Genomic DNA, 10,506 nt, shown 5'->3' on the forward strand with positions numbered 1-10,506 from the left:
TCACTAACCTGGGGAACCTAGGCAGGGGGGACACCTGGGGTGCAGGGGTGCAGAATTCACCTCTTGTAAAAATATGAGATTCTTATTAGACATCCAAATTGAAAAGCCATGCAGGTAGCTGGGAAAATGAACAACGTCTTTTTCCTCCATGAGACAAGGTGGATGTCATGGTTTTTGACAAGGTTTCGAAACATGGGGGACATCCTCTTATAGATGGCATTGAATCATGTGACTGGATAACCTCACCACAAAGACAGTGGCAAGAACATGGCATAGCCAGCCCAAAGCATGGGGAAAATAATGTGGAGAGAATTGTTGAAGTGTTTAATGACCTAGTAAGATGCTGGCCCCACTTTGACCATGACCTTATTCTACATCATGCTCTCCCCCGCCCCTCCAGTTTCTGCTCCCAGTGTATGAGGAAATCAGCCTGTTCTTGTTCCTGGTGTATCCAATTTCTCTTTCGTTATATGGAAACTTGAGTTAGTATTTTACCTTGCCTTTATTACTATGGGTAGAAAGAAGTGATTTCCCTGCACAAAGATTTATTAAGGGTATGGTAGATATGTACTCTATCTCTCTTTCCCTCCCCTTTCAAAATTCTGATCTCTCTCAGGACACTCTCTATTTGACCATTCAAAATCTCTATCCATGTAAACCAGCGGTTCTCAACCTGTGGCTCTTGACCCACAGGAACTGTATTAAAGGGCCGTGGCATTAGGAAGGTTGTGAACCACTGATGTAAAACTTACTGTCATTCATGGCTAGGAAAAATATGCCAAGAATTTTTTTTTTTTCTTTCTGCCACCTATGGGTTATGAAAATAAAGTTTAAAATTACAGGTTTGGACACTGTTTTCAAGGAATCATCATTTTCTCGTGTTTCTTTACGGGTAGATTGCTTTGAATATTTATAAAACTGAATGAGCTTAGCTAAGCAGTAATTATTTTTCATATTTCCCCAGGATTGCACTTTAACACTTTCTTAAAATGATGATCATGGTCCTTTAGTTCATTTTGTGGCAAATTCTATTGTCTCTTTACACTTCTTAGTCAAAATTGGCCTTCTCACTGCAAGTCTTTATCGATTAGTGCTTTCCTCTTTTTATTTATTTATTTTTTGAGACACAGTCTCAGTCTGTCGCCCTCAGTAGAGGATCGTGGCATCACAGCTTACAGCAACTTCCAATTCCTGGGCTTAAGCGATTCTCTTGCCTCAGCCTCCCGAGTAGCTGGGACTACAGGTGCCCGCCATAATGCCTGGAATTTTTTTTTTTTTTTGTTGTTGTTGTTGTAGTTTAGCCGGGGCCGGGTTTGAACCCACTGAAAGTGGAACACAACTCCAACAAAAATGCTCAACCTCACACAAAGGCATGGAAGTTAAACAACCTTATGCTGAACGACAGGTGGGTGCAGGAAGAGATAAAAAAGGAAATCATTAACTTCCTTGAGTATAACAACAATGAAGACACAAGCTACCAAAACCTAGGGGATACGGCAATAGCAGTCCTGAGAGGAAAATTCATTGCTTTAGAGGCCTCCATTCGAAAAACAGAAAGAGAGCATATGAACAAACTCACAAGCCATCTGATGGAATTGGAAAAAGAAGAACAATCTAAGCCTAAACCCAGCAGAAGAAAAGAGATATCCACAATTAAATCAGAGATTAATGAAACTGAAAACAAAAGAATCATTCAGAAAATCAATGAAACAAGGAGTTGGTTTTTTGAAAACATAAATAAAATGGATAAACCTTTGGCCAGACTAAGTAGAAATAAAAAAGTAAAATCTCTAGTAACCTCAATCAGAAATGATAAAGGGGAAATAACAACTGATGCCACAGAGATCATCTCTGAATACTACCAGAAACGTTACACCTAGAAATTTGACAATGTGAAGGAAATGGATCACTATTTGGAATCACACCCTCTCCCTAGACTTAGCCCAGATGAAATACATCTCCTGAACAGACCAATTTCAAGCACTGAGATCAAAGAAACAATAAAAAAATCTCCCAACAAAAAAAATGCCCTGGTCCGGATGCCTTCACACCAGAGAACTCTATCAAACCTTCAAAGAAGACCTTATTATACTGTAGAAATTATTGCAAAAAATTAAAGAGGAAGGAATCTTCCCCAACATGTTCTATGAAGCAAACATCACCTTGATACCAAAACCAGGAAAAGACCCAACTAAAAAGGAGAATTTCAGACCAATTTCACTAATGAATATAGATGCAAAAATTCAGGGGAAAAGCTTATTAGTGAAAGGACACCAAAACTGTAGATCAGATCTGTGCTAATCACCCAGGAACTAGAGGCGTCCTTGATTTTCAACCACAAATAGACTCAGGTTTGTTTGCCAGACTTTCGAGGAAACTGAAGAGGAATTCATGAGGAATGAAGAGAACGAATTCGAATTCCGGAGGGGGAAAAGGATACCACACCCAGGAAACAGAATAGAACTTTACCCAAAGCGGCAAATCCATCTTCTTAGAATTTAAAGGACGACACTAGATTTACCAGATGACAGCAGACTGTTACAGAGAAGAACAGTTAAGGGGATAAGAGAAAATCCTTGGACACTAGAAATGTTATTGCAAAATTAAAACTTCGGCAGAGCCCAGACAGCGCACGGTCCCCCTGGTTGCACGTCGCACTCTGAGCAGCGGCACACCGACGCTGGTGCCACCCCCTTCTCGGACTATCACTTCCGCCCGGCCAACAGCCCTCAGGCCCGCTTCTGGTTGCTGGTTGGTGGCCTGACCGCCCGCCGCCCGCCATTCACCTGCCACGCGGCCAGAGCTCGCCCTCCGCTGCTACCGCCCTCGCTCACCCTGGGGATGACCGGGGGCCCCCGCCGCCGCTCCCGCCGCCGCTGCCCACCTCGCAGCGCGCGCTACCGCGGCACCTTCCCCATCTTCGTGCTCGCTCAGCCGGTTCAGCCCGTCATGGCCATCGCACCCTCCCAGGTTCGCCAGAACTACCACCCCGACTGCGAGGCGGCGGTCAACTGCTACATCAACCTGCAGCTGTACGCCTCCTACGTGTACCTCTCCATGGCCTTCTACTTCGACCGGGACGACGTGGCCCTGAAGCACTTCGCCCGCTACTTCCTGCGCCAGTCGCATGACGAGAGAGACCGCGCCGAGACGCTGATGCAGCTGCAGAACCAGCGCGGGGGCCGCATCTGCCTTCGTGACATCAAGAAGCCTCCCAGCGACGACTGGGTCAACGCCCTGGAGGCCATGGAGTGCGCCTTCCAGCTGGAGAAGAGCGTCAACCAGAGCCTCCTCTACCTGCACCGGCTGGCCAGCTACAAGGGCGACCCGCAGCTCTGCAACTTCCTGGAGACTCACTTTCTGCATGATCAGGTGAAGACCCTGAAGGAGCTGGTTGGCTACCTCACCGACCTGGGCAGCCTGGGGGCCCCGGAAACCGGCCTGGCCGACTACGCCGTTGACCAGCTCACCCTGGGCGCTAGCAACCAGGAGAACTGAGCTGGAACTGTCCCCACAGCCACAGGTGCTTCCCTGGATCAGCCACCAGGCCAGGGGAGCATATTGCCTTTTCAGAGCATTCATTTAACGTTTTTTTTTTTTTTTTCCTTTCTGTTTTACCACTGTTTCCAATAAAGTTACCTGGTTCTTGAAGCAATAAAGGTGTCCAGTTGATTCGTGTATGCAAACTCTCGCCTTTTAGGAAGAAGGGCAAAGTCCCCACGCAGGGTTAAAATGGGTTTCCCCGGGACTCTCCACCTACCCACACAGACCCCATCCACATGCAGCTCAGGACATCCACAGATGGAGAGGAAGGGTATTCCACGGGCCCCTGGAAAGCACAAAATTAATCTTCCCTGTATAAACTGTGTGGACACGTGCATTGGGTTGAGTGGGAAGCCGGAGGCTGAGGTGAGGTGGGCGGTGTGGGGCCCTGGTATATGTGTGTGGATCTGCATAGTAAAGTGTTCAAACATGATCTGGAATTCATCACAGCGACTGCCTCTACAGAAACACTGAAGGTAACATTGTTGGGCAGGGACGAAAATAAAGAGGCCTTTGACTTTACACAAAAAGTTCTATTTTTAAAGGACGCCAACGTTACTGTTTGTTGATTCTAAGTAGCATGATGGGGGCCCTGGAATATGGCACGCAGAGTCAGTTCCTCTTTGACCAGCTCACGCAGGGCCACAGTGATGACAGGGATTGAACCTTAGGCTGGCTTCCTCGTAAACACAGGTGTGGTCACCTGTGCCAGGCATAGGTATCGCCCTCACAACACCTCTCCATACAGAATTGTCCTTCAGTGTGTGATGTGGAAAATAATCTGGGTTCCGGGTTGTGGACGTGAGCACCAGGATTCACGGTGGTGCTTTTATTAACCAGGGGAGCTTTGTGGGGGTTGAGGGGGTCAGCACACCTTGGGTGCAGACTTCACCTCTTGTAAGAATCTGAGATTCTTATGGGACATCCCAAGGCAAATGTCGCTCAGCTTGCTGGAAAAATGAACAATGCCTCTTCCATTCAAGCGGTCCCAGTGGGATGTCAGGTTTTGAAACATAGATGGGAGAAGATCTTGTCCTGTAGATGAAGTTGAAGTCACATAGCTGGATACGCTCTCTCCAGTAGAGAGCAGGGGGAATGTGGCACAGCCAGCCCCAAACCCAGGGCACCTGAAGCTGAAAGCATCATTGAAGTGTTTGAACACCTGGAAGGTTGCTGGCCCCATGTTTACCATTTCCTTCTCCCAGACTGTGGCCCCCAGTGTCCACTCCCCTTGCATCCCCAAATCAACCTGTCCTGATGTCAGTGTGGCCTCCGGTTCCTCCTTCCAACATGTAGACAGGAGTTATTTTATGGTGTTTCAGCTGAGAATTGCAAAACATTATTTCCCAGTAAAAGAAGGTTCCTTAGGGAAATGGTAGTCATGTAAGTCTGTTTTTCCCCCTCTCATTTCACAACTCTGCCTTCTCCCTCAAGTCTCTTCCCTACTGATCCCGACGACGTTTGTATGTAAAACCTAAGATTGTCCAGGTTTCTGAAAACAATACTGAGAACGCTTTTTCTTCTACATGTAGGTCACATTAAAAAATATAGAGATTGTGAATGTAATATTCAAGGTTTACATGGGTAGCTTGAGACTTTTAAAAAGCCAACTGATTGGTTTGAACATTTAGTAAAATAGGAACAAGTTTAACTGTGTAGTAATTACCTTCCACATTCCACGACTGTATTTTAACCCTTTGTTAGAAATTATGGCCTTTTTTGAGCTAAGTGTCCAGAAGGTGTTTTTGCCCCATTTATTAATATTAGTCTATTTTGGTTTTCTCACTATATTCCTTTCTCTACCTTCTTCCTGGAGATACATAGCCACATACACATACTTGTACACACCTACATATAAGACATACACAGATATACACATAGAGGGTGCCAAAATGTATAACATTTTAATAAAGGAATAAAAGGTGTTAAAAATTGAAATACTTGTGTGTTGCTTGTGGCTCAAGGGGTAGGGTGCTGACCCCATATGCTGGAGGTGGTGAGTTCAAACCCAGCTCCAGAGAAAAACTGCAAAAAAAAATTTGCAAGCCTCAATGTATACAAGAGCAAACAATGAATACAAGTCATGTTTGTGCACCCTCCGAAGTCAATTGTGACTTAAGTATTACAATTTTAATACTACTGATAACATAACTAACATCAATAAATCACCTTGAGCTTTAGTGCAAAAATTCTCAGTCTTTGCTGCACATCATAAGCACCTGCAGCACCTTTGTGAATCTCAATGGCCAGGCCACATCCCAGACCAAATACATGTTTGTTGCATCATCTAGGTACCCCTGGAATTGGAAACCAGTGCTAGCATCTTGTTGCTTTATGTGTGATCTGTGGAACCACAGAATTAACTTCACCTGATAGCTTGATTGCACGGCAAATTCTCAAGCCCTATTCCAGAACTACATTATCAATCTTCATTTTAACAATACCCTAGGTGATCAATATGTATACTGAATTTTGAGAGCTCTTTAGAATCCTCGTTTTTACAGATTGCTGTACCTTACCTCACCTGATGTTATGTATTGAATGTTTTTGTCCCCCCCAAAATTCATAAGTTGAGTTCTAAACCCCAATGTGATCGTTATTTCTAGGTCTATGTATATTACAAGAAATTAAAGTGTGTTTGAGGAGAAAACCATGGGTATAGCTATACTATCACTCAATAAAAAGTTTTATGGGATTGTATGAGCAGAAACGCTGTCAGTTTGAACTGAAGGCAATAGAGAAGGGACAAAATAAAGGAAGGCTGTCAGACTTCTTTTATTTGTCAGTATGAGACAATAGAGCTATTTGGCTACAAATGTGTACTATTACCTCCATCTTGGCCACTTCTTTGTAATTTTTTTTTCTTTTTTTTTTTTTTTTTTAGACAGAGCCTCAAACTATTGCCTTGGGTAGAGTGCCGTGGCATTACAGCTCACAGCAACCTCCAACTTCTGGGCTCAAGCGATTCTCCTGCCTCTGTCTCCCAAGTAGCTGGGACTACAGGCGCCTGCCACAATGCCTGGCTATTTTTTGGTTGTAGCCGTCATTGTTGTTTGGTGGGCCTGGACTTGTTTTGAACCCACCAACTCAGGCGTATGTGGCTGGCACCTTAGCCACTTGAGTCACAGGTGCCGAGCTCTCTTTGTAAAATTTTTTAATGAATACTGTGTAAATAAAGTCACTGTTAGCTATAATTTCCCATTTTCCTTATGTATGGTGACTTTATGGGTGGTTTTTGGGACATCCTGTATAAGAAAAGGCATTTTTTCTAGTCATAACATAAATAATATAAATAAGTTATAACATAAGTAAGTTCTGAGGACCTTAAATATATAGCATAGTGACTGTAGTTAATAATAATGTATTGTATACTTGAGGTAATGGATGTTAATTAGATTGATTGTGGTAATCGTTTAACAGTGTATAAATGAATCAAAGCATAGTACTGTTCACCTTGACTATACACAACGTTTGGCATTTATACCTCAGTAAAGCTGAGTAAAAGAAAAAAAAATCCATCTTCCCCCTGCTTTTAAATAGCAAGTGTGGGATTAAATAGGCTGAGACTCCATGGGCCTTTTAAAAGCCAGAGTAAAGCCCGCAGGCAGGCCATCCCTGTCCTCCTAATTGCAAAGAAAAGAGTCTGAAGGTGTCCAGTCAGGGGAATGTCTGCCTGACTATCCCTGCATGAGTATAGAAGCAGTGCAGGTGAGCTGAGACCATCAACTAGTAGCTTAGGCTAGAAAATCTGAGATGTCTGTCTAAGGAGATGAGATTTGCTCTCCTCTCTCTTCTGGTTGCACTGTTATCTGGTCGCTTCACTGTTTCATTATCTTATGTCTTTGCTTACCCTTTACTCAACCTTACTGGGGACTCATTCTTATCCTTGACTGCTGACTAATGACTGCTGTGCATTCTTGCATATATACTTTGTTATGTACCCAATAAGAAGATTCTGGGAAACAGGACAGGTGCTGCATTGTTTTCATGCATATGAAACAGTGTATGGCCTTCCAGGCTTCCAGGATTTATGCTATAGGATTGGTGTAAAGTCTTGTGATTTCCCCAGTGCCATCTCCCTTTGATAACCACTGTTCCAGGCTGGGGTCCACTAGATGCTCAACAAGCAAGTATTTGTCTAGTACATGCTAGTCACTGTGTACAATTCTAGGTACTTTGCAGACATTGCCTGTGTCATCTCACAACAACCCTGTGAGACATAGATGCTCCATATTCACACTTGAGAAAATGATTTGAGATTAGTATCATTATCTGAAACCTCACAAGTAGGAAGTGATGGAGTCACAATCATCTGGCTCCAGAAGGAGGTAATGTCCTTGCATTATTTCTCCTCTTCTGTTATCTCATTTTTGAGAGGCTACATGATTCATATGGCATAAGTGACTTTACTTAAGCAATGGACATATGGAATAAGGCTCTGTGTGTGTTCTTTAAATTAATAATCAGCGATTAAGTTTCTGGGTGGTGTGCACGTGTACCTTGAAGTGTTCATATCCACAGGCCATGCTCTCCCTTTTGCATCCAACTGTTAATGACCTATTTCACTCTTATTGATCTATGCTCACCAAACACACATGTCTCTGAACCTTGTCTGTGTCTCAAACTGGCTATTATTTCAACCTGTAATTCAGAGCCAGGATTCTAGAAAGGGTTACCTGTACCTGTTGACTTCTATGAAATAATGAATCTCTTTGTTTGAAGTTTTAGAAAATAAAAAATACATACACAATGGTCAGGAATAAGGCATCTAAATTGATTTATGATGAAGCTTTCCTCCTGTCTCTGTCCCTAGGCTCTCGAGTGTCTTCCTTTCCAACCCCACTCAAAAGGTAACCTTCCTTGGAGTTCACTGTATATCCTTATGGTCTCACTGTTTTCTGTGTTACTATGACAGAAATCCTGAGACTGAGTAATTTAGCTCACAGTTCGGCAGGTTGGGAGTGGTATGGTGGTGAGGGACTTTGTTCTGCATTATAACACAGCACAGAGGGTCAAAGGAGAAGCAAACAAGTGAAAAGAGACCAAACATGAGGAGGAAATTCCCTTTATAATAATCCATTTCCTCAGCAACAAATCCACTCCTATGAGAACTAATCCAGTCTCTTGAGAGCAAGATCTCACCAAGCCATTCATGAAGGGTTTGCCCTTACAACCCAAACATCTCCCACATGGGCTTACCTCTCAATACTGCTGCACAGCCAATTAAACTTCAACATGAATTTTAGCAAAAATAGATCACATTCAAACCATGGAACTTACATACATTTGTTTAATGGAGATGGTATACATAGATATATACCCTCCTCTCTTACCCAAATAGCAACATAATTCATAATATCCTGTACCTTGCTTTTCCCCTCCTTAATGATATGAAAAAATGCACTTTTTTTTTGAGACAGGGTCTCATTATGTCACTCAGGCTAGAGGGCAGTCGCCTCATCATAGCTCACTTCAACTTTCTGGGCTCAAGAGTTCCTCCTGCCTCAGCCTCCCCAGTAGCTGAGATTAGAGCTATGTGACACCACACCTCGCTGACTTTTCTATTTTTGTGGAGATGGAGTCTCCCTCTTGCTCAAGCTGGTCTCAAGCTGATATGAGAAAATGGGAAGAGAGGGGGAGAAATTTTATCCAAAGGTTTAGAAAAAAAATTGACTATCAGTGATATACTGGGTAGGTCATTCATTAAATATGTGACTAAAAATTCCATTTCTTTTTTTAGAGACAGAGTTTCAAGCTGTCACCCTGGGTACAGTGCTGTGGCATTACAGCTCACAGCAACCTCAAACTCTTGGGCTTAAGCTATTCTCTTGCCTTAGCCTCCCAGGTAGCTGGAACTACAGGCGCCCGTCACAATGCCCAGCTTAAAAATTCCATTCTTAACTTCATGCAGTTTGCATGCAAATTTGTAAAGTGTCTGTGTGTATAAGGATGGCAACTGGGAGATGGGACAATCACAGGGTGTGTTCGTGTGCAATTTAAAATATTAAAGTATTTTAAATTACCACACAATTGCACATGATCTTTATGGACACCCTGTATAAGAGTAGAGATCAAACATTTTAAAAATGATGCAAATGAAATGTTAGTAGTGACTATGCCTTTTCAATAGAATTGCAAATAGATTTTTTTTATCAGTGTATTTTTTATCAGTGTTGGTATTAGAAAAATTTTATATAATTAAAACATACTTTATAATTAGAAAAAATCAAGTTGATAATCCTAAAAGTGGTGCAATTCTGAAAAATGTATATTACACACATTTAGAAGAACATTTATCATTATTTCAAAAGGCTTCACATGTCCATATTTCATGAGTTTTCACCTGTGCTTAAATTTTTAACAGTGGCAAAGAAAATGAATCATCTGAGAAATTTCTGTTTTTTTGAGAATGTCCTGAAATCAATGCTATTTCTTGAGTATACTTTTTCTACTTTTGGTATTATTAATGTTAATATTTTAATATTGAGCCTTGCATATTTTCATCTTTGTAGTGCAATTCACTGTGAATACGTAAATAGTTTTTATCAAATAATATAATGTTTCTTATAACATGTCTAATTAATCTTAGAATCATAGAATTTTGTAAGGATAATGTACTTAGAAAATATCTAGTTCCAGGGTGCAACATTGATGATTTTTAGTCATTGTTAGGGCCATAGAATATTTTAAAAGACTAAGTGAATAAAACATTTTATTTTAAAACAAGCACCATTAGCACCCAAAATCTTGCATTCAAACAATTTTATAGATTTATGTAAATGCCAATGCTTCTTGGGACAGCAGAGTTTTCAATCCTCATTTATGTGATAACCACTTTTCCTAATTTGGATTCCAATGGAAGACATTTCAAATATTATCAGTGATCTGTGAAACTTGCAAATCAATATTATTGTGAGACTTATTGACTAAGTTTAAGCATTAAAAGTACAGCAAAGCAAGTGT

At 41.9% G+C, this 10,506-nt stretch overlaps 1 pseudogene; it reads left to right on the forward strand.

Annotated features, from left to right (window-relative positions):
* The first annotated feature begins 2,949 nt into the window (after window positions 1–2,949).
* Window positions 2,950–3,498, forward strand: LOC100950354 (annotated as a pseudogene).
* The last annotated feature ends 7,008 nt before the right edge of the window (window positions 3,499–10,506 follow it).

This window comes from Otolemur garnettii, unplaced genomic scaffold, assembly GCF_000181295.1.
Source record: "Otolemur garnettii isolate 467f Iridium unplaced genomic scaffold, OtoGar3 scaffold00158, whole genome shotgun sequence".
Lineage (NCBI taxonomy): Eukaryota > Metazoa > Chordata > Mammalia > Primates > Galagidae > Otolemur > Otolemur garnettii.